The sequence below is a fragment of the Balaenoptera physalus genome (assembly GCF_965194825.1).
Source record: "Balaenoptera physalus genome assembly, chromosome: 11".
NCBI classification, from domain to species: domain Eukaryota; kingdom Metazoa; phylum Chordata; class Mammalia; order Artiodactyla; family Balaenopteridae; genus Balaenoptera; species Balaenoptera physalus.
In genome coordinates, this window is record NC_138896.1 from 82,523,718 (window position 1) to 82,550,898 (window position 27,181).

Here is a 27,181-nt window from a genome sequence, read left to right on the forward strand (position 1 = left end):
CACACCAAAATTTGCTATTTTTCTAAGAGGACGTTGACATACAATGGAAACTCTGAATACATTTTTTCCCTCTGCATTCATTATCTCTGGCCCTTATCCACAGGCCTATTGCAGACTAAATTGGATTTTGGATCACTGGTACTGAGGCACTGCAATTAATTAACAATAGAAACATAATATTTATATCCAGGCCTAACAACATCTGACATTTAAACTATTCTGCCAGTCAGGCAAATTCCATTCGACAAATTTTCATTTTAATGAACATGACAGGCCACAGTTTACATGATAGGCCAAGAAGCAGAACAGAGTTGATCTCTTGGCATGTGCTTTCAAGGCCTGGCCATGCTGCAAGAGAAACAAACTGGGGAAACTGTCAGAATAATAGAAAGACCAGGTCCCCAGTTCCGCTCAGACAGACCAAGGATACGTGCCCCCCAACAAAGATCCTAGTATGAAACTATCCTTGTTTCCTGTGCAAGCTCAAAGTGAAACACCTACTTCCCCTTATGATCCACTGGATAATTTTTCTGTCTTTGGGCTGCTGACATTTTCTTTGGGGTACTAAAATCCCTTAGTCCTTCCTAATTAAAAAGTGATAAACGTTTTGCAAGACATCCAATAATGTGCCAAGTACACAAGAGTTGGAACTGATGCAGCTTTTTCAGTTGGCACAAGACTGGCCTTCCATATTCTGCCAGATGGTGTATCTCAGTAAGTCCCCAATCCCTGACTCAAGTGAGGGGCACTGTCAATATGATGCTGAAGAAGAGACTTTTTAAATGCTATCTTATTTTGCATTATACTAACACCAAAGGCCTAACATTTTTTTCTTGCTGAAACTTTCATAGTTAAGGAAGTTTTCATTTTTCTATGACTCATTATTCAAGCAGACAGAAGATGGTACACATGAGGAGAAAAATTCCATCCCCATAAGAACTGTGTAAATTTGCTGAAAACCAATATCAAAGACCAGATCTCCTAGCCTGAACTCCTATCACTCCTGTATGGATTACTGGTCTAAAGGATGCTGGGTGACACAGTGTGGATTTCTCCAAACCCATCTACACTACCCCAAAAATGTGGATATAAAGGACAGAGATGAAGATGGAAAATGTAGAGAGAACAAGGCAGTTAGAGAGAAGCTTAAAAGATGTGAGAAACAGATAAAGTCAGTGAAAAACCAACAGCAAATTGTCAACAGGAGCCCTTCTTATTGGAAAGGCCATGTATTTCTATTTCACATATTTAAAACACTCTTTATCTCAGCTTTTACATCAATTTAAAAGAACTGAAATAAAGTTCCACTTTTCAAGTAAAGACTTCTTTGGAATATGAATTTGGTTCCAATCTCTGCAATTGAAACAGCCACCTTCCCAGTGACTTGTTTTCAAGCAATGGCTCTGAATAGATCCAAAATGATAACTATGCTCCATGTCACTTCTAGATATGGTCACGATACTAGAACATTAAGTTCTGAAAGGATAACAGCATTTCCATTATTATAACCAGATTTAAAATCAGTAAATTTTCAGTCAAGTCGATAACATGTATATAGAGCATGGACACACACACAGACACACAAACACAAGTTATAATAACAGTCAGGTTTTTGAGTTCTTTACATGCATCCCCTCACGTATAACAAACACTATGAGATAAGTACTATTATGAACCCAAATACACACTGAGGAGAGGGCGATTAGAGTTAACTGATTTCCCTAAGAGGTGAAGTCCAAGGTCACAGGCAAGTAAGTGATAGAGGAGAGGTGCAAATCCAAGCCTGCCTCCCTCCAGAGCCTGTGCTCTACACAACCCAGTGGCACATGACGGCATCTGCAAGGGAGACAGCATGAAGAAATTGATTTCTTTTGGCAATAGTCAAAATATCTTTTAAATATCAGGTATAAAGCATTTTCAGCCCACCAGATGCTTATTTAATTTTGAAAAATCAATTTTTATGAAGCTGCTCTGAGAAGTAGTTTCATGTTTGTTAATGCCTGGTTATATTCTTGAAAAAGTAGAAGCCTTACAGCAAAAACATACATTTCTTAAAGTCAGGAAGAAAAACAAGACCCTAACTAGATTGAATTGATAATGTTTGACACAACACAAATGAATAGAATCTGTAACTTTAACATGCCTTTGCAGGAGGCATGTACTAAAATGCTCATATCAAATTCAGAACACAAAAGATTTAACATGCTTATTGTTGTAAACAAAGGCATTTGGTTAAATGAAAGTTCCATCAAAGCTTAATAACCAAATTCAAGTGAACACAAAGTAAAGGGTTATATACTTTCTGCAGTTTCAGTAATAGCTAATCTAATAATGGTAAATGGAGGGTTATTGTTGATTTCCTTTGCCTCTGTTTCATAAATTAGATAAAGCAACCTGGCAGTTACAGTACTTTAGAGTTTTGTTCGACTAAGTGATTTTAAAGCTATCTCAAAATATAACAAAGTCATGACTTGAATGACTGCTGAACTGTACCTTGCTTTGCGTCACCGCATTAGTGCTTTCGACCAGTGTTACATAAAAGGCTTCCTGTGAACTAAAACTATTCTATAGAGCTCAGTTTATACGTACAGGACCAACGATTTAGAAGGCAAAGTGTCACTGATACAGTATTATCTGATATTCCGTTGCACCAGGGCCAAGCTTGTAAAATATAAACTAGAAAAGCAGTCAAGTGTTATTATTTCTTCTGATCCAAAACTCAGGAACAGTAGAATTTCTCTGGTTAATGACTTTTCATAGCACATTTCCAATTTTCTACTACACTTTATTGATCTGGAATACTAAAACGGTTTTCTTCCTTGGCTAAAGAACACACCAAGCTCGTGCCCTGCATCTGGTGGGATACACCTCCAAAGGCACCATGGTGGTGGCATCTCATCAGGCAGCTGAGGGGTGGTAACATGAACCAAGGCATTTTCCTTACTGAAAGAATGTTGAATCTCAGGCCTTTGGATAAAAGGAAACACTTTGCCCTGGGAGGCTAGATACCTGCAGTTCTGAGAGCCGATGAGTTGCCCTTCACAAAAGCAGTCTGTTTTCCTGCATTTTCCCCCTGTACTCTGATACGGTTACTTTCAATTACCCTGATAGCCCAGGAAGAAAAATATCTCTCTCTCCATATTTCATTCACATAATAAGATTCTGCAAGCTGTTCTGTATGACAGATGAGGACCGTGAGCTGAAGCAACTTGTTCTGCCTGTCAGCCTCCAAGAACCCACAGCAATGAGATACAATCGTGATGACATTACTAGAGTAGAAGTGGGTCAAATACATAGTCACTTTAAAACAGAATGTCAACTGTTTTTTCTACTTCAGTAATTTGATGCAGTGGTACCCACCCCCCCACCCCGCAAAAAAAAAAGAAAGAAAAGAGGAGGTCATTGCTATTAGTTTAGTACACACACACACACACACACACACACACACACACACACACACATAGAAATGCAAATATTGTTAAAATTAGCCCTTAAATGACTTTTGCAGCCTCTGACCAATCAGTCAACAAAAACTTACTAAGCATCTACTATGGGCCAAACACTGATCTAGGGAGAGTGTTGAAAACAGACACAGCCCTGCCTCATAGAGTTTACAGACTGGAGTAAAAGACAAATATTAGCAAGGTGATTGAAACTGATGTAATGAAGACTGCAAATGAAGTACAAGGGGGCTTATAAGATAAGAACTACTAGTCTTATTGGTCAGAATAACTTTCCTTGCAGAAGAGACATTTAAGCTATAGCCTCAGGTAGAAATAGTAGCCAGGTAAGGAGTGAGGGGGAGGAGTTCCAAGCAGAGGGCTTTCTCTGCAAAATGTTTCCTTTCAAAGAAACCAGGCTTCAAGATGCAGAAGGTATAATGGAGTAAATGAAGACATGGAGTCCACCCCTGGGAGTTATTATCTTTTCCTTGTTTTAACCCCTAGTTTAAAAAATTAATTGATTGAAAGAAAAAATTTTAAAGAGTTAGTATGCCTCTAGTATGCCTCGGTCCTATCTTACCACATAAAGCCAAAAGTTAGTCATAACAACATCTTGCTGATCTAAATATTAAGGTGGATTTTACTTCTTAAAAAACCTAATTTGTCTTGACTGTACTAGTTAAAACCCATGGGTTATTTTTAAAAACATGTTTTGACAGCAGTGAAACTTGCAGCACATACAGCACCAAGAGCATAAATTTGTTCGGGGTACAAGTACGTGAAAATTAACACAAGCAGTTGGTAAATGTGATTAAAAAAAAAACAACAAAACTCTACCAACTTCAGGCCACAGCAGGTAGAAATTAAGAAGAAAAATGTTCTCTTCTCTAATATTTTGTCATGAAAATCCTGATTCGTTCTTGCAGAAAATTGTATTGGATCACCACTCAGGTCTCTTAAAACATACAACTTTTTTTCCATGGATTCAACAAAATGGAATGGAGAGAGAAAACTGGATTTATTAATGAGTATGCTTGCCTTTTCTACTAAATCCCAGAATGTGACGTTTGGACCATTTTCTTTCCAAATTCAAAATCCATCCTCAGAATCCAAAATCGATAAAACTTGCATTAGCATAACTGAGGCTGTATTTGGCCCTAAAAACTCAATGACTAAGTAGGACTACTAGTATGGCAGAGTTTTCTTTTCTTTTCTTTCTTTTTTTTTTTTTTTGTCTTTAGCTATTAATTACCAGAAATGACCTTAGCAGCTACTCTAAAATGAATACAACCTAGAGCTACTTTAAGAATTATAGTGTACAAACCATAAGCATTAATAGTCTCATTCTACCCTGTTACTTAAATCTTATCAAGAGTTCAATCTGGAAGGCATATTAAGAGGAGGACTGGCCAAATTAGCAAGTATGTACTGGACGGCAACCAGAAAGATGGGGGCTCCGAACTTCACATAAGGAACAGCTGAAGTACCTGGGGAATATTCAGCCTGGAGAAAAGCAATAAGAGACGTGAAAACTGCCTTCATAAATTCTATGGAAATTCAGTGATTAAAGCCATTTCATTTTATTGAGCACCTCCTCTGTGCAAAAGGCACTGTGCAAGGCGATGAAGATACAACACTGAGCGAATAAGCCTTAGCCTTTTACTACCATGTGGAAGAGAAAACAGACTTTCTCTGTGGCACTTCACAGGATATGGTCTAACAGGGCAGAGCACAGATTCTGGAATCAGAGTGCTAGACTCAAAGCCTGTAGTGGGCTGGATGGTGGCCCCCAAAAGATATATCTGCATCAAATCCCTGGAGCCTGCAAGTGTTACCTTATTCAGAAAAAGGGTCTTTGCAGAAGGAATTAAGTTAAGAATCTTGATTTGAGGTCATCCTGGATTATCTGGTTGGGCCCTAAGAACAATGACGTGTCCTTATAAGAGAAAGGCAGATAGAGATTTGAGAAAGAAGAGGAGAAGATACAGAGAAAGCCAAGTGAAGTAAATTATTATGGAGCCACAAGCCAAAGGATGCTTGGAGCCATCAGAAGCCGGAAGAGGCAAGGAAGGATTCTTCCCCAGAGCCTCTTGAGGGAGCATACCATACACCTGGCACTCTGTGACAATGAATTCCTTAAAAAATAAGACATAATTTCCTATGGGAGCCACCATCCCTTGGATGAGAATGGAGGGGGTTACTCTTTACCCAAACTAAAACATGAAAATATCTCACAATCACAGCTAGGGAAAAAAGACAAGCCAGTGGGTCTTCAAAGGGGATAAACCTACCTGTGCAATTCTCTCCCTTCTTGGATTCAGTATATTTCAGACACTGCCAACTACACCCTGGGAGGCTAAGTCAAAATGTGCAGCAAGCCAGGCAGTAGGTCTAGGAAATTAAGATATAGCTTCCTACTCCTATTTGTGGTGTAGCTGCAGGGCCAGAATAACATAGTTCACTTGGGCCTGGTTTTGCTGAAAAGACACAGGTCTCAAATAAAGCTAGACAGGAGACTAGATAAATAAAACTACAGAATATTCACATAATGGAACATTATACAGCAGCCTAACCAAATAAAGCAAGAATACAGAACAGTGTATATTGTGTGTTACTTTTTGTGTAAGAAAGGAATGGAAATAATTTATATACACATTTGCCTGTGTGCATTAAAAATACTGAAAAGATGCAAACGAGCCTAGTAGAAGTGGCTACCCTAAGGGAAATGGGGGCAGAGATGAGAGTATGGGGACAGGAACAGGAGTAAAACTCCACTTTATGCCTTTTGCATTGTCTTGATTTTTGAATCAGACAAATATATTACCAACTCAAAAAAATGTCTATTAAAAATAAAAAACTAAAACAAGGTTATAACAACTCACATTGCTGGTGGTAAGTAAAATGGTACATTTGAAGAGGGCAATTTGATGACATAAATCAAGGACTGTAAAATTGGCATTTCGTTGGGCCCAGTGATTCCAATTATGAAAGGAATTTAAGGAAATAAGATTTGTGTATACACACACACACACACAAAGATGTTCAATGCAGTATTATTTGTCATAGTTAAATTTTTTTTAAATCTACATGTAAAATAACAGAGATTGAGTCAAATAAATCATGAAACATTCAAACAATTGAGGGATATGCAGCTATTAAAAATTATACTATAAAATATATACTGTAAAGACTACTCAGAGATATAGAAAAATAATATTCATAGTGTATTTTTTAAATTATTCATTAAATTTCCAGTAAAATCTTTAAACCATCTACCGGGTGCTAGGCAGTGAGATGGATGCTGATTTAAAAAGCCAGTTATGGGGCAGTACATAAATCAAAAATCCCACTTTTTTGTGGATTTATAACTAAACTAAAAGGATAAACACCAAAATGAGAGCAGTGATTACCTCTGGGTGGTAAGATTACCACTGAAATATATTTTCTATAATGAACATGTATTACTTCTGCAATAAGAGACAAAAGCACCACTTTTTAAAATCAGGTTAACAACTCCCAGGGTCAAAAATGTGTCTTATTCATCTGTGTTCTCACACCCCAACCTGACTCCCTGAACAGAAGTATGATGCCTGCTTCACCCGCAGCCATCCTGTGACCATTAAGAAAAGGCCAAGAACGCTGTAGACACACTCTCCTTGACATCTCTGAGCTGCTGAACTAAAGCCACAGCCACCACACATTTCTAAATTTCATATTATGTGGGAGAAATAATCCCCTATTTTTTAAAGCCACCATAAGTCAAGTTTTCTATTACGTGCAGCTGAAAGCATTCTGAGCTGACAGAGTTAAATATCAAATAATAGGGGATATGTTAAGGCTGGTACTGGCAACCCAACATGTTTGTTTTGGTCCACGAGTAGAACCTGAAGACGGATGTTGTTAACTGCCCCACCACCTTCCTGCTCCATAGTCTCTTCTCTGAAGCTCCTGGGAAACAGAGCCCAGGAGAAGCTGTTAGTGGAGATTCTAGGTGCGCAGGGGAGCACTGCCTGCAGTGAAGAAAAACTAGATAGTTACTCCTACAGCTTACCATATAACCCAGCATTTCCACTTCAGAGAATGTATCCTAAGAAAAAGAATAGTGGATGTAATTATATGCAAATATTGCATATATGTAATTATATGCATATATGCAAATATTCTTCGCTAACATATACCAGAAGTAGAGGTGGGGGAAACCTAATGTTAAACAATTAGGATAGGGGCTTCCATGGTGGCACAGTGGTTAAGAATCCGCCTGACAATGCAGGGAACACGGGTTCGAGCCCTGGTCCGGGAAGATCCCACATGCTGCGGAACAACTAAGCCCATGCACCACAACTACTGAGCCTGCGCTCTAGAGCCCGCAAGCCACAACTACTGAAGCCCATGTGCCTAGAGCCCGTGCTCCTCAACAAGAGAAGCCACCGCAATGAGAAGCCCGTGCACCACAACAAAGAATAGCCCCCGCTCACTGCAGCTAGAGAAAGCCCGTGTGCAACAACGAAGACCCACCGCAGCCAAAAATTAAAATTTAAATTTAAAAATTAAAAAAAAAAACAATTAGGATAGGTTGCAGGTTCTAATAGTAAGAGTACTTTGCAATCATTAATGACATGGGAAAATGCACCACAATACACTGATGAGTAAAAAAAAAGGTAACAAAACTACATATAAAGTGTGATCCCAATTTAGAAAGCTAACAGAACTTAGAACTTACATATGCAATAAAAAAGGATGGAAAGGGTACACACTGAAATATTTTTTTAATATTTATTTATTTTGTCTGCACCAGGTCTTAGCTGTGGCACACAGACTTTTAGTTGTGGCATACAGACTTCTTAGTTGCAGCCTGCACACTTCTAGGTTGGCATGCAGGATCTAGTTCCCCAACCAGGGATCGAACCTGGGCCCCCCGCATTGGGAGCACAGTCTTACCCACTGGACCACCAGGGAAATCCCTACACTGAAATATTGATAGTGCTATACTGAGGAGATGAAATGCTAATGTTACTTTATTTTTTGAGCATTTTTGTCTTTTTTTATTTTCTAAAATGAATTTTCTTATGCAGTTGGTAAGAAAAGGATTTTTTTTTCCAAATAGCACCTTCTCATAGAATAATCCAGGACCTCTAACCAAGATGCTGGCCTCATGGACAGCAACTCTGTCTACTATCTGCCTGCAGATCCAATGGAGTTAACAAGAAACAATTTATTTTTGTGTTTTAAAAATAGACTGATGCCAACAGCTGCAAGCTAAGTTACAGAAAAAGATAAAGAAATCTTGTTTCCAAGTGAATTTGCATTATATAAATGCAATATGTTTTAATTCCATAAATATAGTTTTGATGCTGCCAATTTGAGAAAAATATTGATGTTTCCTTAAATAAGTCTATTCCATATTGAAATTCATTCCCTTACATGAAATGGAATGATCTTGGAAACAATAGGAATAATGTTAATTTGTTATGTCATTGGTAAAAAGCAAGTCCATTTATATCCTTGTCTTGATCCATCAGACTTCATTAATACAGAAAGAGTAGCCACCAAGCAGGTTTGACTTCTTGACCACCTGAGGACCTCAGCTAGTAGAGCTTAAGCTCTCTCCCATGTCATATGACATGCATCCGTATCCCAGCACCACCACTTGCCAGCTGGGTGTCCTTAAGCACATACTTAACCTCTCTGTGTTTCAGTTTTCTCATCTGTAAACAGGGATAATAAGAGTATCCACCCCCTGGAGTTGCTGTGAGGATGAAATGAGAGAATCCCCACAAAGGTCTTAGTTTAGTGCCTGGCCTATAGTAACCTGATAAAAAATAAGGTCTCTTCTAACTAGGTCTCTTCTAACTAATATATCTCTTCCGTATGTGGAGATACAGCATGGACCTGGAACATTAGATTCTTCTCTTTTTTTACTTTTAGCAAAATAAATTTTATTTATTATAAGGTAAAATATATAATAGCTTAAATCAAATGGCAACACATAGACTTTAGGAAAAAAAAAATCTCTTGCCTCATTTCTTCCTACCTTCCACTTGTCATCCCCAGAAGTATCTATGTTCCACTGTTTTAGTTGTCCTCTATTTTTCCATTTCTCCACTGTAGCTACATTGCATTTTTTCCCAGTTTTATTGAGAAGTAATTGACATACATCGCTGTATGAATTTAAGGTGTACAGCATGATGGTTTGATTTACATATATTGTGAAATGATTACCATAAATAGGTTTAGTTAATATCCATCATCTCATAAAGATACAATAAAAAGAAAAGAAAAAACAAATTTCTCCTTGTGATGAGAACTCTTAGTATCTACTCTCTTAACAACTTTCCCATATATCACACAGCTGTGCTAACTATAATCATCATGTTGTACATTACAACCCTAATACTTATTTATCGTATAATTGAAGTTTGTACATTTTGATAACCAGAAATCTGATCTTTTCCTATGAGTTTGGTGTAGGTTTGCAGCAGGGGGAGGGGAATGCTTTTTTTTTTTTTTTTTACACATTCCACATATAAGTGACATCATATAGTACTTATCTTTCTCTGTCTGACTTATTTCACTTAGCATGCCTTCAAGGTCCATCCATGTTGTCACAAATGGTAGAATTTCCTCATTTTTTATGGCTGAATAATATTCCACTGTATGTATAAATACCAAAATTTCTTTAACCACTCATCCATCAATGGACACTTAGGTCTTGGCTATTATAAATAATGCTGCTATGAAAACAGGGATGCAGATATCTTTTCCAATTAGTGTTTTTGTTTCCTATATATATACATGGAACATTTGATGTTAAAGAGACTCCAGCATCCAGGTTTAAGAACTCATGTTGGATACAGATATTTGACTTTCAATTATAGATTTGACATTATTTATTTACTGTTCCCTATGATAAATGAGATGCTTAGGGAAAATGTTGGGTCTTTTAGACAACTGAGAAATCTGCTTCAGCATGTGTATTAGAGATGGTAACTGCCCCCAGTCACCTTGTCTTATCTAGTTCTTTACTTTATTTAAGGTATTGTGACTAATTAAAAAAAAAAAAAAAGATAGCTAAAATCATTGCTAGTGTGTATTTGGTGCTTATTATGTACCAGGAAGCACCCCATGCACTTTCATGTATTATCTCATTTAATCCTCACAATTAACCAATGAGGTAGATTCTCTTATTATCTCCATTTTTTAGAAAAGGAAACTGAATCACAAAGAGACAGAAAAGTACTGAGTCAAGATATAAACATAATATATAACAGTAACAAAATAATAATAATAATAACAAAATGGCAGCATCATTAAATCCCTGTGATGTGTCAAACAGCACTGGATGCTTTCCAAACATCATCTCTTGTGCTTACAACAACCTTCTACTATGCCCATCTAGTGGATGAGAAAACTGAGTACTTAAGTAAATTAGCTAAGGCAAGATATAGGTCTGTTTGGCCCTGAAGCCTGCCTCGCCAGGCAAATGCCCTTGTGCAGAGGGTAAGGAGAAAGGCTTTTCAGATCCCTGAAGCTCTCCACTTGGTCATAGCATGTTGGAGAGCACATGACTTCAGAATTATCAGATCCAAGTCCCTCACTTGACAGATGTGGAAAGGGAGGCCCAGAGAGTAGACAGGACATTCATAAGGCAGTGAAAGAGCCAGAACTAAAACCCAGGTCTCTCGACTCCCAGGACTGCGTTCTTGTGGTGACATGGTGAGGCCCTCTCACACTGAGTCAGCCATCTCAGATGCTGAAAGAAGGAAGGGAGAGCCTGACAGCTGCAGGGTGATGGTGCCAGCCTGTCATCTCTCTCTCTGCTCCCTCCTGACCCTGGGGGATGCCGTACATGCTTCCGGGCACATTCAGAACTGGGAAGAATAGAGAAGCTTGGGGGAAAGAATCCACAGCAAAGGCAGAAAGCACCCAGTGCCCTTTCATAATCTACCCAGAGCCAATTTCCAATATGATTCTCCTAAAATAGATGGAGATCAATGGAGAAGGAGGTTGGCTCAGGCACATGTGGGTCTCTTTTATAGACACAAAACACAACAGAGCCCAGGTCTTTGAATCAGCAAATCCCTTGAATCTTTTCTGACTAAATTCACATCTTTCCTAGTTTGTGTACTGGATAAAAATAAACTGTCGTATAGAGAAATCTTTAAAATAGTTTAGGAGATATTGAATTAAAATTCATTTAGTATTATGCAATCCTTGAAATACAACAGTTGTTTGCTCTGCTTTGATTTCTAAGCTTTCCTTTGATGACAAATATTAATATTTATCATTTTTCTGATGTTGGACTAATGAGAATCTTAAGTGTTTATGAGAGGCATTTAAATATTCCAGTATGATAGATGTGTTTGTTTCCTGAGTTATATTCCTTTGTATTTAACATCAACGAGCATTTACTTTTTTGTGCTGAATCCTGGGTTGTTGTTCACCAGTGTTTTCAGAAAACTTCATATGGCCAGAACTGCTAGCCTCTACATTTATTTCATGGCCAAATATGAGATTTCCCCAAATAACACAATACTATGAGAAAGATCTAGCTGTGATCTTCAAACTGAAAACTGGCACACGTATAACTACTTGCCAGCAAGTAGACAGAGCAACATAACAGGTTTAATGACACTGACCACAGGGAATATTTATTGAGCACTGACCACTCATCAGGCACTGTGCAAGGCAGGCTTTACATCAACAGTCTCACTGAATCCTCACAATAACTCTAAGAGTTAAGTAGTAGTATCATCTTTGTTTTACAGAAAAACAAGATGCAGAGAGGTTGAGTACTTTGCTCATGATTACACGGCTAATGAGAAGCAAAGCCAGCAGTCAGTGCTCAGCGCCAGACAGCAGCCTCCTCTCTCTACTCCCTCCCTTTGAGCCCCTTCTTGACTCCCCAGCATCTGAAAGTTCCTATTAGCTATATGACATTAATGACCCATCTGCACGGAGCAGCAGCCTCAGGATGACCCAGACTTCAGGTCTTGATGGCAATGAGGAGACAAAACTCATTCTGTCTATCACAGGCCTGGGGATAGGACAAATAAGGTCCCTGCCTTTGGGGAGCAAACTTTCTCGAGAGGGAAAATAGACAATATTAATGCAATAAACAAGGCATTATCTCCAATAAACAGAGGAAATGGGTTGCTGTACATGTTCAGAGAAATGGTAAGAGGGCTGAGGTCTGCGATCTTCTGTAGATTTCACTTACCTATACTCCCCATGCAACCAGGACTCGGCTAACCAAAGAAGTAATAGAGGATGGCCTAGAAGTAGTGTGGTAAAGTGCAAGGTGTTGTGCAAAGTGCAACACCGAATTCTAAGTAAGGGATATGACATGGACCACTTACCCCACACAGGAACCACATGCTTGGGAGACAGCATGAGCAAAATTGCCACTATTCCTGCCTTCATAGAGCTTACAGTTGAGAGGGAAGAGAGGCATTGATCAAAAATTAGAGATGAAATAAAAGCTATAAAAAAGTATGAGGATATTTCTCCAAAGAAGACAATACAGATGGCCAACAGGTACATGAAAAGATGCTCCACACTGCTAATTATCAATGTTAGAGAAATGCAAATCAAAACTATAATGAGGTATCACCTCACATCAGTCAGAATGGCCATCATCAAAAAGTCTACAAACAAACGCTAGAGAGGGTGTAGAGAAAAGGGAACCCTCCTACACTGTTGGTGGGAATGTAAGTTGGTGCAGCCACTATGGAGAACAGTATGGAGGTTCCTTAAAAAACTAAAAATAGTCACCATATGATCCAGCAATTCCACTCCTGGGCATATATCTGAACAAACATATAATTCAAAAAGATACAAGCACCTCTATATTCATAGCAGCACTATTCACAATAGCCAGGACACGGAAACAACCTAAATGTCCATTGACAGATAAATGGTTAAAGAAGGTATGACACATATATACAATAGAATATTACTCAGCCATAAGAAAGAATGAAATAATGCCACTTGCAGCAATATGGATGGAACCAGAGATTATCATACTAAGTGAAAGAAATCAGAAAGAGAAAGACAAATACCATATGATATCACTTATATGTGGAATCTAAAATATGACACAAATGAAATTCTATGAAATAGAAACAGACTCACAGACACAGAGAACAGACTTGTGGTTGCCAAGGGGGAAGTGGGATGGGAGAGGGATGGAGTGGGAGTTTGGGGTTAGCAGATGCAAACTATTATATATAGAATGGATAAACAACAAGGGCCTACTGTATAGTGCAGGGAAAACTATTCAGTATTCTGTGATAAACCATAATGGAAAAGAATATTAAAAAAAGAATGTATATATATGTATAACTGAATCACTCTGCTGTATAGCAGAAGTTAACACAACATTGTAAATCAACTATATTTCAATTAAAAAAAAACAAAAACAGAATGGCAACATAGTAGAAGCCACAAAGAACTAGAACCTTGCTATTCCAAGTGTGACCCATCTTCCACATCTGCATCATCCGGGAGCTAGCCAGAAATGCAGAAGCTTCTGGTCAAACCACCCTTGCATATAATACCAGCCAGGCCCTGACCCGTAAGAGTTGGACCCAGCTGTTTCATCTGCACTAGGAAGCCAAATGCAGCTAATTCTTCTGGGCCAGGGAGATGTTGGTCTGTTGCCTTGTGGAAGTTTAAGAGACTAAAGGAAGCTTTCTGTCCTGCATAGAGGGGCCAAGAGAGGTCCTCAGCTGTAGATTTATCTGTGGCCACTGGCTGCTGAAGCTTCCTGTCCTTGCTTTTACCCCCTCAGCTGGCAGAACCCAGCAACTGGGATTTCAAACTGCAGTGGCCACCTGTTGCTTTTGTATCCCCAGTATCACTTCCCCACTTATGAAGGTATCAGCACCTCCCATTAATCAGGCCTCTCTGTGTACAGAGCCATGTAAGCTGTGTCCAGCACAACTCCAGAGGGCACCATTCACATACATATTTGTGAAACAAAAAACAAAAACCTTCCATTTCCCTCCACCCAACCATCTTCTTGTTGTTATACCTCTTCCATACCCTCCACATTTGTCATGTGCGCATTTTTCCCTGCTCTCCTGCAGATCACAACTTCTTCCCTCACTAGATTCGTTCCTGGGAGAGGTTGGACAGAGACTGCCAGTGCTTCAGGGTTGAGAAAAACAACCTTATTCCAGCAGGTTCCTCTGCCTGTCCTCAGGCCTCCAAGCACATACACAGACTCCAGCTTCTAGGTATCACTCAAGCATCTCCTGGCACAACCAAGCAAGTACTGTCCTGCAGTAAATGTGGAGACAGCAGTGAGGATTTTTTTTATTTTTTCAAAACTGAATACATGCAAAGGAGCCTTCAAGTCCTGCAAAAAATAAAAATTTTGTCCATATCACATACTACAAACTTCAGTGATTAAATGACTGTAGACCATACTCTCCTCCAACCTATGCTCAACTAAAATACACATGCATTAAACCTCATGAGGAAGCACTGATACTTCCACATTATCTGTGATGGGTTTTAGCTCCAATAGCTGTGAGCCTGAGAAACTGCAAAATACATTGAATTTTCATGGAAACCTGATTGTTAATAAAAAGAGGTAAATCCATAATGAGCAACACTAATAAACACATAAAAAGATTCAGAAAGAGTCTTTAAGTTCCAGAACACTGTCAACAAGCGCCTTTTGTGAACCTCTTAACCAGTTTCTCAATTTTTTTTTTCTATGCCTACTTATTTATCATTATAAGAAAACCTTGGCATACATGCAAATTCCCCCAAAATATGTAATTTTTAAACTGTATTAAACCCGCCAGCAAAAACACTTTTCCCAGTCTTTCTCTTTTTCTCTCTATTAAGTCAACACAGCAGAAAAATAAAACTACTACATTGTGAAATGACCTTCTAGTGAGCAGAGAAGCTTAGGAAATGCTGAAAAAGGAAACTGAGGTAGAGGGTAATATAAATTCAGGCCAAGAATCCTCCTGAAAACTGGATATAAAGTTCTAAATATAAATATTCAAGGGTGTGGCCAAGACGGCAGAGTAGGAAGACCTGAACTCATCTCCTCCTACAGACACATCAAAATTATAACTACTTATGGAGCAACTACTTATGAGAACAACCTGAAGACTAGCAAGAAAGATTTTCCACAACTAAAGATATAAGAAGGAGTGACAACGAGAGGGTAGGAGGGGTGGAGGTGGAGATGCAGTCCCGTCTAGACCCACACTCCTGGGTGGGCAACCCACATATGGGAGGATAATCACAATTGTAGAGGTTCTCTTCAAGGAGCGACCTAGAGATTATCATACTAAGTGAAGTAAGTCAGTAAGTGAAGTAAGTCATATGATATCACTTATATGTGGAATCTAAAAAATGATACAAATAAACTTATTTATAGAACAGACACAGACTCACAGACATAGAGAACAAACTTATGCTTACCAAAAGGAAGAGGTGGGGGGAAGGGATGAATTAGGAGTTTGGGATTAATAGATACACACTACTATATATAAAATAGATAAACGACAAGGTCCTACTGTATAGCGCAGGGAACTATATTCAATATCTTGTAATAACATATAATGGAAAAGAATCTAAATATACATATATGTGTGTATGTGTGTGTGTGTGTATATATATATATGTATATATCTAACTCAGCTGTACTCACTTTGCTGTACAGCTGAAGGTGACACAAAATTGTAAATCAACTATAGTTCAATTTTTTTTTTTTTTTTTGGCTGTGTCGGGTCTTAGTTGTAGCATGCAGGATCTTCATTTGAGGCATGCAAGATCTTTCATTGCGGTGTGCGCGCGAACTTCTCTCTAGTTGTGGCGCACGGGTTCCAGAGCACGTGGGCTCTGTAGCTTGCGGCACACAGGCTCTCTAGTTGAGGGATACAAGCTCAGTAGTTGTGGCGCCTGGGCTTAGTTGTCCTGCAGCATGTGGGATCTTAGTTCCCTAACCAGGGATTGAACCCGCATCTCATGCATTAAAAGGTGGATTCTTTACCACTGGACCACCAGGGAAGTACCCCTGACCAGGGATTGAACACAGGCCACCGCAGTGAAAGCACTGAGCTCTAACCACTGGGTTGCCAGGGAATTCCCAACTATACTTCCATTTAAAAAAAGATACTAGGGAGCTAATTTGCCTGCTACAGCAATAATTATCCCCAAGCTTAGCACCATTATTTCAAGCACCCAACACAATGTCTGCCACATAATATGTACTCAATAAACACTTATCAGTGATTGAATTAATTAAAAAAAAAACTTTTACAGATAAGCAAAAGCTAAAAGAGTTTACCACCACTAAACAAGCTTCTCTAAGTGGAAAAGAAAAGACTACAACTAGAAATATGAAAATAATGAATAGGAAAATCTCATTGGTGAAGTTACAGTAAAGGTAGTAATTAGATCAACCACTTACAAAGCCAGTATGAAGGTTAAAAGACAAAAGTAGTTAAATCATCTATTTCCACAATAAGTAGTTAAGTGATACACAAAACAAAAAGATGTAAAATATGATGTCAAAACATTAAATGAAAAATCTCATATAAACAATCTAACTTAAAGGAACTAGAAAAAGAACAAACAAAACCCAAAGTTAGTAGAAGAAAAGAAATAATAAAGATCAGAGCAAAAGATAAATGAAATAGAGCCTAAATACAACAATAGAAAAGATCAATGAAACTGAGAGCTGATTCTTTGAAAAGATAAACAAACTTGATAAACTTTTAGCCAGATTCATCAAGAAAAAAAGAGAGAAGCTCAAATAAATAAAATCAGTTACAGCCAACACCACAGAAATACAAAGGATAAGAGATTGCTATGGGGCCTTCCCTGGTGGTCCAGTGGTTAAGAATCCACCTTCCAATGCAGGGGATGCAGGTCTGATCCCTAAGGGAACTAAGGATCCAATATGCCGCGGGACAAGTAAGCCCATGCGCTCTAGACCCCGCGTGCTGCAACTACTGACCCTGTGTGCCCTGGAGCCCATGTGCCACAGCTGGGGAGAAGCCCACACACTGCAACAAAGAGTCCGTGCACTGCAACAAAAGATCTCACATGCTGCAACAAAGATCCCACGTGCCACAACTAAGACCTGATGCAGCCAAATAAATAAATAAATATTTTTTTTAAAAAAGAGATTACTATGAACAATTATACACTAATAAAATGGGCAACTATAAGAAGTGGATAAATTCCTAGAAAAATATAATCTCCCAAGACTAAATCAGGGAAAAATAGAAAATATGAACACACCAATTAATTGAATCTAATTTTTAAAAAACTACCAACAAGCAAAAGTCCAAGACCAGACAGCTTCAAAGTTGAATTCTACCAAACATTTAAAGGAGAGTTATCACCTAACCTTCTCAAACCATTCCAAAATTGAAGAGGATAGAACACTTCTGAACCCATTCTATAAGACTGGCATCACCTTGATACCAAAATCAAAGACACCACACACAAAAAAGAAAATTACAGGCCAATACCACTGATGAACATAGATGCAAAAATTCTCAACAAAATATTAGCAAATCGAATTAAATAATATATTAAAAGGATCATACACCATGATCAAGAGGGATTTATCCCAGGGATGCAAGGATAGCTTAACATCCACAATTCAATGTGATACACCATATTAACAAATTGAAGAATAAAAGTAATATGATTGTCACAAGTTTGTGAAAAAGCTTTTGACAAAATTCAACATCCATTTATGGCCAAAATTCTCAACAAAATGAGAATAGAGGGAACATACCTCAACATAATAAAAGCCATATATGACAAACCTACAGCCAACATCATACTCAGTGGTGAAAAGCTGAAAGCATTTCCTCTAAAATCAGGAACATGACAAGGATATCCACTCTCACCAGTTTTATTCAACAAATTATTGGAAGTCCTAGCCAGAACAATAAGACAATATAAATAAATAAATAAATGGAATCTAATTGGAAAGCAATAAATAAAACTGTCACTGTTTGCAGATTTCATTATATTTATGTATATAAAAAATATATAATACCTAATTATATGTGTGTGTGTGTGTATATATATATATATATATATTTTTTTTTTTTTTTTTTTTGGTAAGCATGTATATTCCTAAAGAGCCCACCAAAAACTATTAGAACTGAAAAATGAATTTGGTAAAGCTGCAGGATACAAAATTAATACATGGAAATCTGCTGCGTTTCTATACACTAACAGTGAACTATCAGAGAAGTTAAGAAAACAATCCCATTTATAATTTCATCAAAAAGAATAAAACACCTAGGAATAAATCTAACCAAAGAAGTAAAAGATTTAGAAAACTATAAGACACTGATGAAAGAAATTGAAGATGACACAAACAAATGGAAAGATATACCACGCTTATGGATTGGAAGAATTAATATCATTAAAATCACCATACTACCGAAGGCAAATCTACAGATTCAATGCAATCTCTATCAACTGGAACAAATAATTCTAAAGCATGTAAGGAAATACAAAAGACCCTGAATAGCCAAAATGATCTTTAGAAAGAAGAACAAATCATACTCCCTGATTTCAAACTATACTAGAAAGCTACAGTAATCAAAACAGTATGGTAGTAGCACAAAAACAGACACATAGATCAATGGAACAGAATAGAGAGCTCAGAAATAAACCAACACACTTATGGTCAGTTAATCTACAACAAAGGAGGCAAGAATATACAATGGAGAAAAGATAGTCTCTTCAACAAGTGGTGCTGGGAAAACTGGACAGCTACATGCAATAGAATCAGACTGAACTACTTTCTCATACCATATAGAAAAGTAAACTCAAAATGGATTACAAACTTTAACGTAAGATTTGAAACCATAAAAATCCTGGAAGAAAACAGAGGCAGTACACTCTTCGACATTGGTCTTAGAAATATTTTTTTAGATGTCTCCTCAGGCAAGGGAAACATTAAAAAAAATAATAAACAAATGGGACTACATCAATCTAAAAAGCTTTTGCACAGTGAAGGAAACTATCAACAACATGAAAAGGCAGCCTACTGAATGGGAGAAGATATTTACAAACAATATATCTGATAAGGGGTTAATGTCCCAAATATACAAAGAATTTATATAACTCAACATCAAAAAAAACAACAACAACAAAAAACCAACCCATTAACAAATGGGCAGAAGACCTGAATTGACATTTTTCCAAAGAAGGCATACAGAGAGCCAAGAGACACATGAAAAGACACTCAGCATCACTAATCATCAGGGAAATGCATATAAAAACAACATGAGATACCACCTCACACCTGTCAGAATGGCTATCATCAAAAAGACATCAAATAACAAGTGTTGGAGAGGATGAGGAGAAAAGGGAACCCTCATGCATTGTCAGTGGTATTGTAAATTGGTGCAGCCACTATGGAAACAGTATGGAGGTTCCTCAAAACATTAAAAAATAGAACTGCCTTACGATCCAGCAATTTCATTTCTGGGAATTTACCCAAAGAAAACAAAAACACAAATTTGAAAAGATATATGTACTCCAGTGTTCATTGCAACATTATTTACAGTAGCCAAGATATGGAAGCAACCTATGTGTCCACTGATAGATGAATGGATAAAGAAGATGTGATACACACACACACACACACACACACACACACACACACACACACACACACACACACAATGGAATATTACTCAGCCATAAAAAATGAAATCTTGCCATTTTCAACAATATGGGTGCATCTAGAAGATATGCTAAGTGAAATAAGGCAGAGATAGATAAATCCTGCATTATCTCACTTATATGTGGAATAGAAAAAACAAAACAAGCAAGCAAACAAAACAAAACAGAAAAACAGACTCATAGATACAGAAAACAAATATGTGGTTGCCAGAAGGCAGATGGGTGAGGGGGTCAGCAAAATAGGTGAAGGGGATTAAAAGGTACAAACCTCCAGCCATATAAGAAATAAGTCACAAGGATGTAATAAACAGCATAAGGAATATGGTCAATAATATTGCAATAACTTTGTATGTGGACACATGGTTAGTCGACTTATCTTGGTGATCATTTCATAATGGATGAAAATATCAAGTAATTATGTAGTACACCTGAAACTATCATAATAGTGTATGTCAACTATATTTCAATAAAAAATAGAAATTACTTTCATGAAGAAAATATATATATATTCAGATACAAACATAAGAATACACATTTTCTATGGAGGAAAAAAATTGTAAAGGAAAGGGGTCCTATATATTATGGATAATCCAGAAAATTAAAGGCATTTAATCAAATTAGCTTAATTGTTCCACCCTAAAATGGTAGATGGAAGTAATTTTAAAGAAAAAAAAGACAGAAAGAAACCCATCTTTATAATTGGCAGCCTCTCTGGAAGTGGTTCCTTTTAAACTACTGAATTAGAATGTAAGAATGTTACTAGTAAAAATGGGGTGTATTTTATGTGAACAATAGTTTAAGCTTTTTCAATAACATGGCCACAGCTCATGAAAACATGTAAGTCAGTTTCTTTTGAACATGGTTTTCATGGGTTAATAACTTTTTTTTTAGCTCTGAGGAATGGAACAAACTAAATACCAGAAAGAGAAAAGCAGCCTGAAACTCAACATTAAGGAGAATCCTGACTAGGGTAAGCACAGCTACAGATAAAAAGGGTTAGAATGGGGATGTCCTAGTAAGTAATCTCAAAGGTAACCCAGGGCACAACCTACAGTTAGTTCATCAGATTCCAAGAGAGATTTGTGACTAGGCTTATTATCTTTTTCACTCCCAAAGACTTCAGCTACTTTCCAGATATTTCATTCCCCACCCAGGCCCTTAGACTGTACTTGATTTATTTTGTGATTTTATGTTTTTTAAAATCAATGGTTCTCAATCCTAGATGCACTTCATTATAACCTGGTAAACTTAAAAGAGAAATTATCAACGCCTGCCTCCCCTCCCGCACTCTGATTTAATTTATCTGGATGGGACCAGCCCCAGGTGATTCTAACTTGCAACAAGGGTTGAGAATCACTGGTTGGAGAACAATCCAAACAGGTTAAAATTATGTAAAGAAGGAGGCACTATATTTGGGCTAAATAAATTTACAAGGCAAGGCAAGGCGCCTCAAGTTCCTGCAATCACATATAAGATGGTACTTTCAGGATCCCAGATTTTTTTCCATCAAATTAAGAGACTCAATTGCTGAGAGAAATCTATTTGCCCATAATGTTCAAATTTTTACAAAGTTCAGCACTTCACCTCTGAGACAGAAGCAAAAACAGTAGAATTAAAGGTAATCTATTCCACCTAGTATTCAAAATGTGATAAACAAGGAAATGTGGAGCAGGGTGCATAATATTATGATTTTTACTAATAACCATAAGAGTAAAATCAAAGCTACCATTTACTGAGTGCCAATTACTGTATTAAGCACAGTAACCCTTTCCAAGGGTGACCCCATTGAAAATTTAAAACATGATTAAAGCAATAGAAATTATTACCCCCCTTTCACAGATAATAAGGAAATAGAGGCTCAAAGAGATTACCTCACTTTCCCCAGAGTCACACAGCAAATAAGTGGAAAAACCAAGATTAGAATCCAGGTCTTCTGCTCTCTAGAGTCCATTCTCTTAATCACCATTATCTCTGACCTAGAACACTGAAGAGTCTCCTAAGTACTTGCTACTCAAAGAATAGTTCATAGACCAGCAGCATCAGCCTGTTAGAAACAGTGAATCTCCGGCCCATTCCAGATCTGCTGAACCAGACTCCACATTTTAAGATCAGCGGGAGATTCACATGCACATTAAAGTTAAAGAAACGCAGGACTATCTGGTTTTCCCACATTATTACTTCGCACAAATTCATCATCCATACTGCATCCAAAGTCTTTAAAAAACAAATCCAATAATTTTATTTCTCCACTTAAGACTTTTAAACGGTTCCACAAATACCCTTGGAATAAAGTCCAAAATTCTTTTACCATACAGATAACTGGACTCTGCATAATATGACCCAGGCCTGCCTCTGCAGCCTCATCTCTCCCACCTCCCCCATTCAGTGATTTGTATAACCCAAGCACAAAGACTTTTCTGCTCATCAATTCCCAACACACTCTACCTTCCTTGCTTCTTTCCTTCAAGTTCTTCCCTGCTTAGAATATACCACAACCCACCACCATGACCACCTCCATGTCAGCCACATTCAAGGCTGTATCTCCAACGCATAACAGTGCAGTGCCTGGCACAGAGCTAGGAGCAGGATAAATGTGCTCAATAAATACATGCTTAAGACAACTCGACTGAGGGCCTCATCTGTTTCCTTCGTTCATCTGCTCTTTGCTCTTGCTATGATCCTCATTTCATTTCTCCTTCCCTGTCCCCGGCATCACCCCTCTTCTGTAACTCACCTATCAGTAACCTCATGGCTACTGAAGTTGTCACCTTTAGAAAGAAGCACTGCCGTGTCCACATAGCCACTGCCCCGGGATTACTCACCAGCTGGATGACAACTGCTTCACTTTAACCCTGAGGCTCCTGGGATAGGCCCAGTCCTTTCTAGAAGTGGAGAGAAGGCCCTACTGACTGCTTTTCAACCCAAGATTTAATATATAGATGAAACCAGAGATCAGGGACCTCTCAGCAGTCAATGCAGAGCCAAAAGCTTCACTATCTCTCTGCCTACACAAGACAGTTTCACTGAGCTGACAAGATGGATTATGAAGAGTTGCAGTTAACTTCATAGTTTATATGTGATGGCCAAGCTTGCTACTCTAAGAAAACAAATGACAGATCCTTTTATAAAACAGACATCTGCCTCCAGTTTAAATCCTGAGTAAATATATTTTCATATACACGTTTACATTAATAATGACAAAAATGAGATCTATTCATCTATTAAATGCAAGCTATTGAGCACCTGACATGCTCAAAGTTTTAAACACACTATCTTATTTAACCTTTATCGTCACTTTATGCGGTAGAATGCTTATTATCCTTGTTTTACAGAAGAGGAAACCAAGGGCTTAGTAACATGCCTAAGAGGCAGGGCTGGGATTTGAGTCATAGGCCTTCAGACTACCACTCTCTATTGCTTCTCTATGTTTTGCTATTTGGATCACTTTCTCATCTTAGAAGTCACAGACCTGGACATTCCCAAAGCAACAGTCCCTCAGAGGATGACCTCAAAAGCTGAGATTTTTCTCTGCAATGTAGACAGTGAAAGTAACCTGCTACAGCTTGTATTTCAAAGCTGCCTTTCTGCATTAAAAGAGAAAACTGAGATTCAGGGGGGAAATGTGGGAATAGAGCTCAAAGGTGCTTATGAATGCAATTCCACAAATACTTTTTCCGTGTCTACTAATGGTCAGGCACTTTGCTGGAAGCAGACTGATCAGACTGTCATTTAGGAGAGTGCTGGTGGGACAGAGGGTGACCAGGAGAACATCTCCCATAGTGACTATCTCAGGAACGTTTAGCCAGTAATTTATAAAACTGCTACTTTATTATCTAATTATGTAGAAATCATCTTTCACATACAAGAGGTGAGAGTAATCTGCTTTATTATCTGTGAATACATAATTGAAAGAGCCAATGTGTCTTCTAAAACAAAAGTTTTATATAATTCAAACAACTCATGTGTTCATTTATGTTATCCTATATTAGAGGGTTAGATTTTAACATACGTGAATGCAAACACAATGTCAGATTTTGTTCTCGTGTCTTACAGGACAAAAGAGAAAAGAGTATTGGGAGCCAAGACAAGACTAATTCCCAAAATACAAATGGAACATACTGAAGCTGCATGTACGTTAAAAGAAAGATAGCTGCATGTACACAGAAACATTTCCTAAAGCATTCCACCAAACATGTACAGGAATAAGGCAAGGACAAGGATACTAAAAGAAAGCATGAGCCTGAAAGGTCACATACAGGACTATGAGGCCTCCAGAACCCTGCCTCCTTGCAGAAACAGAATGCTTCTGACACAGGGCATGAGATGAAGGCTGTGAATCATGTTGTACCTCAATTCCCTAATTTTTAAAATGAAAAAGTTAGATTAGATGATTTATAAGGTCCTTCTAGCCCTAACCCATTAGCTACTTTTCATCCATGAGGCCCTGTACCTGAAGAGAGATGAGCTATATGTTCAGAAAACATTTGTTGAATTCATGAAATATTACAACCTTACCAATAATAAGAAAAGAGACTTTACAACAATTGGTCCTGGTCTGTGGCCTAGAAAGAACAAATTAGGAGAGAAACCATTATCTAAACAGCTTAACATATGGCGTCCCTGCTAGCTGTCTGCTGGTAGAATGAAAATAACCCTGGACTTGGAAACAAGACGTTTGGGTCTAGTCTCATCCCTGACACAGACCAGCTGTGTGACCTTGGGCAAACTGCTTCACCACCTGCACCAGTTTCCTCATCTCTAAAATAAAGGTATTATAAAACTCTATATAGCTAACATTTGTGGAACCTCTACTATATACCAGGAACTGTTCCAAGATCTTTGCCTTAGATTTAAATGATCTCAAAGGTTTTTGCAGCACTATCGTTCAGTGTTTAACTACAGAGGCAACATGGTATAGTGGAAAGATTCCAAATTCCGTACTCAGAAAGCTCGGGCTCCCTCCACCTCCATAAGATAGAGTCTTTTTCTAAGCAGAGTCTGTCAAGCAGACTGGGTTACAGTCTCGGTAGTTCTATTCACTAGCTTAGTTAACTTCGACACGTTGCTTAACTTTCCTATTTCCTAGCCTTAGTTTTCTAATATGGAAAATGCATATGAAAATGGCTATTTCTCTCATATAGCTCTTGAGAGGTTTAAACTATAACTAAATGTAATATCTATTTATTTATAAAACATATATTACATTTTATTACTAGGTGTGTGACCGTGTACAAATCGTCTTCTCAAGTTTTTTTCTTATCTACAAATGGTAGATACAGTATTAAGAGACAGTGTGAACATGCTCTGTAAACTGTTGAGTGTTAGCACTGTTCGAAAGCATGCATAATTCCTTTCTAAGATACTTGTAAAAGCGTATACAATAAACCCCCACGTAGTACTTGGAAGAGCGTATACAATCAAACACAACAAAAACACATTTTTCTAAACATATTTCACTACACCCGGCTCGCAGCTAGTGGACGCAGGGCAGGCAGCCAAGAACGCAGGGCCATATGGAACTTGTAGTTCCGAATCAAGGGGCTGCTCCAAAGGACTGCAGGAAGTGAGACTTCAACTCCCAGGAGACACCTCGCCAAGCCAAATGACACGCTGGGAGGTGGAGTACCAGCCCTCCGGGAAACTAGAGGCGGGACTACAACTCCCAGAAGCCTCCGCTGCCCGGGCCGCCGGCGGTAAGATGGAGCCAGAAAATGGAGAGTTCAGGTACAGCACCTTAACAGGTGCGAGTCGGGGCCGCTTTCGGTAGTCCCGGACCCAGCAAGGGTCAGAGCCTTTCTAACATGACCACTGGCTGTATTCTATGCTGATCCCAAGCACAGTTCTGAGAGACGCACAATAATAAAGGAGTAAGTTTGCATGTGGCAAACTTTCACAAGCGAGACTTCATCTAGATTTCAGCTCCTGGCAGCTCCTTGGGCCACTTGGGCAGGGAGTGTTAAGTTCTTTTTTCCCCGGTAAGCACTGTGAGTGGCTGGTCATACAGCAGAGGCAGAATTTGATCCTAGAGAGGAAGCTGCAAATCCAGCTCCAGTTCCACTAACCGGCCTTTTTCTCCCACATGAACACAACTTAAAAATCCCCGCATGTTTTCATATAAAAACTACATTAAGCCATAAAATAGATGTAAGGAAATCCAACAGAGTACTTATTTCTCCCACCATAATGAATTATTTTTTGGGTCTTTTCAATACCAAATGTAAAATTCTCTCCCAAAATATTGCCTTCCCCGTGTCCTGCTTAGCTCCTCTCCTGGACACATGTTCAAACCCTCCTCCCTCCTCCTGGGGAACCCAGAGCTGTATGTTTAACACACATCTGTTGGGGCAGAGAGTCCTGCTACTTGACAATAAAACTGAAAAAAATCCAGAAGCGGCCAGTGCCAACTACACTACCAGAGCCAGAAGCTGGGGCGTCCCTGGAACCGCTGGCATGCCCCCATGCCTCAGTTTACCCACTTACAAAATGCGGCGGAGGAGGGGCGGGTTAGGGTTAGGGCCGGTGCTCAGGAACTGGCCGTGAGAAGGTTCGGTGAGGTGGGAGGGTCTTCCCGACAGACCCCCCACTACCTCCCAACGAGCTTCGTGGACCCAGTCAGTCCCCGCTCCACTGGACCGCCGGAGTAATGACCAGACGCGCGCGGAAACCCGGATCTGCGCCACAGAAACACTGGTCGACTTGGGCTTGCCCCCGCCCCTACCTTCCAAGATCTTGGCAGCTGGGAAGTGAAAGGCAGAGGGAGAGAGCACGGGGCAGAAGCAGCTCCTGGGCGTGTGCCCACGGGAGTGGCTGCCTGAGGGGCCCGGGAGCAGAGGGCAAAAAGTCCCTCCACTGGACGGAGCGGAGGAAGGACTACAACTCCCAAACGGCCCCGCGGCGGGGAAAGGGACCCAACATGGCTACTCGTCTGGGAACAGACGCGCGGGCCAATAGGCGCAGAGCACGTGCCTACACCGGGCCAATCAAAAGCCATAATGACAAAAATCCCTGTTTAGGGGGCGGGAAACACTGTCGCTCTCTGGAAAGAAGCT

The 27,181-nt window shown here is 38.9% G+C and overlaps 1 protein-coding gene across 12 annotated transcripts in view; it reads right to left on the minus strand.

Annotated features, from left to right (window-relative positions):
* Positions 1–27,028, minus strand: part of FHIT (fragile histidine triad diadenosine triphosphatase) — a 1,480,075-nt gene extending 1,453,047 nt beyond the window's left edge. For 5 of the 12 annotated variants that reach the window (XM_082412414.1, XM_082412417.1, XM_082412428.1 and 2 more), the window contains exon 1: positions 26,851–27,028. The gene's annotated coding sequence lies outside the window, so the exon portion shown is untranslated. Of the gene's footprint in view, positions 1–26,612; positions 26,812–26,850 lie in introns of those variants that run through there. The other 7 variants (XM_082412424.1, XM_082412412.1, XM_082412416.1 and 4 more) reach the window with 2 other exon arrangements.
* Positions 27,029–27,181: the final 153 nt, after the last annotated feature.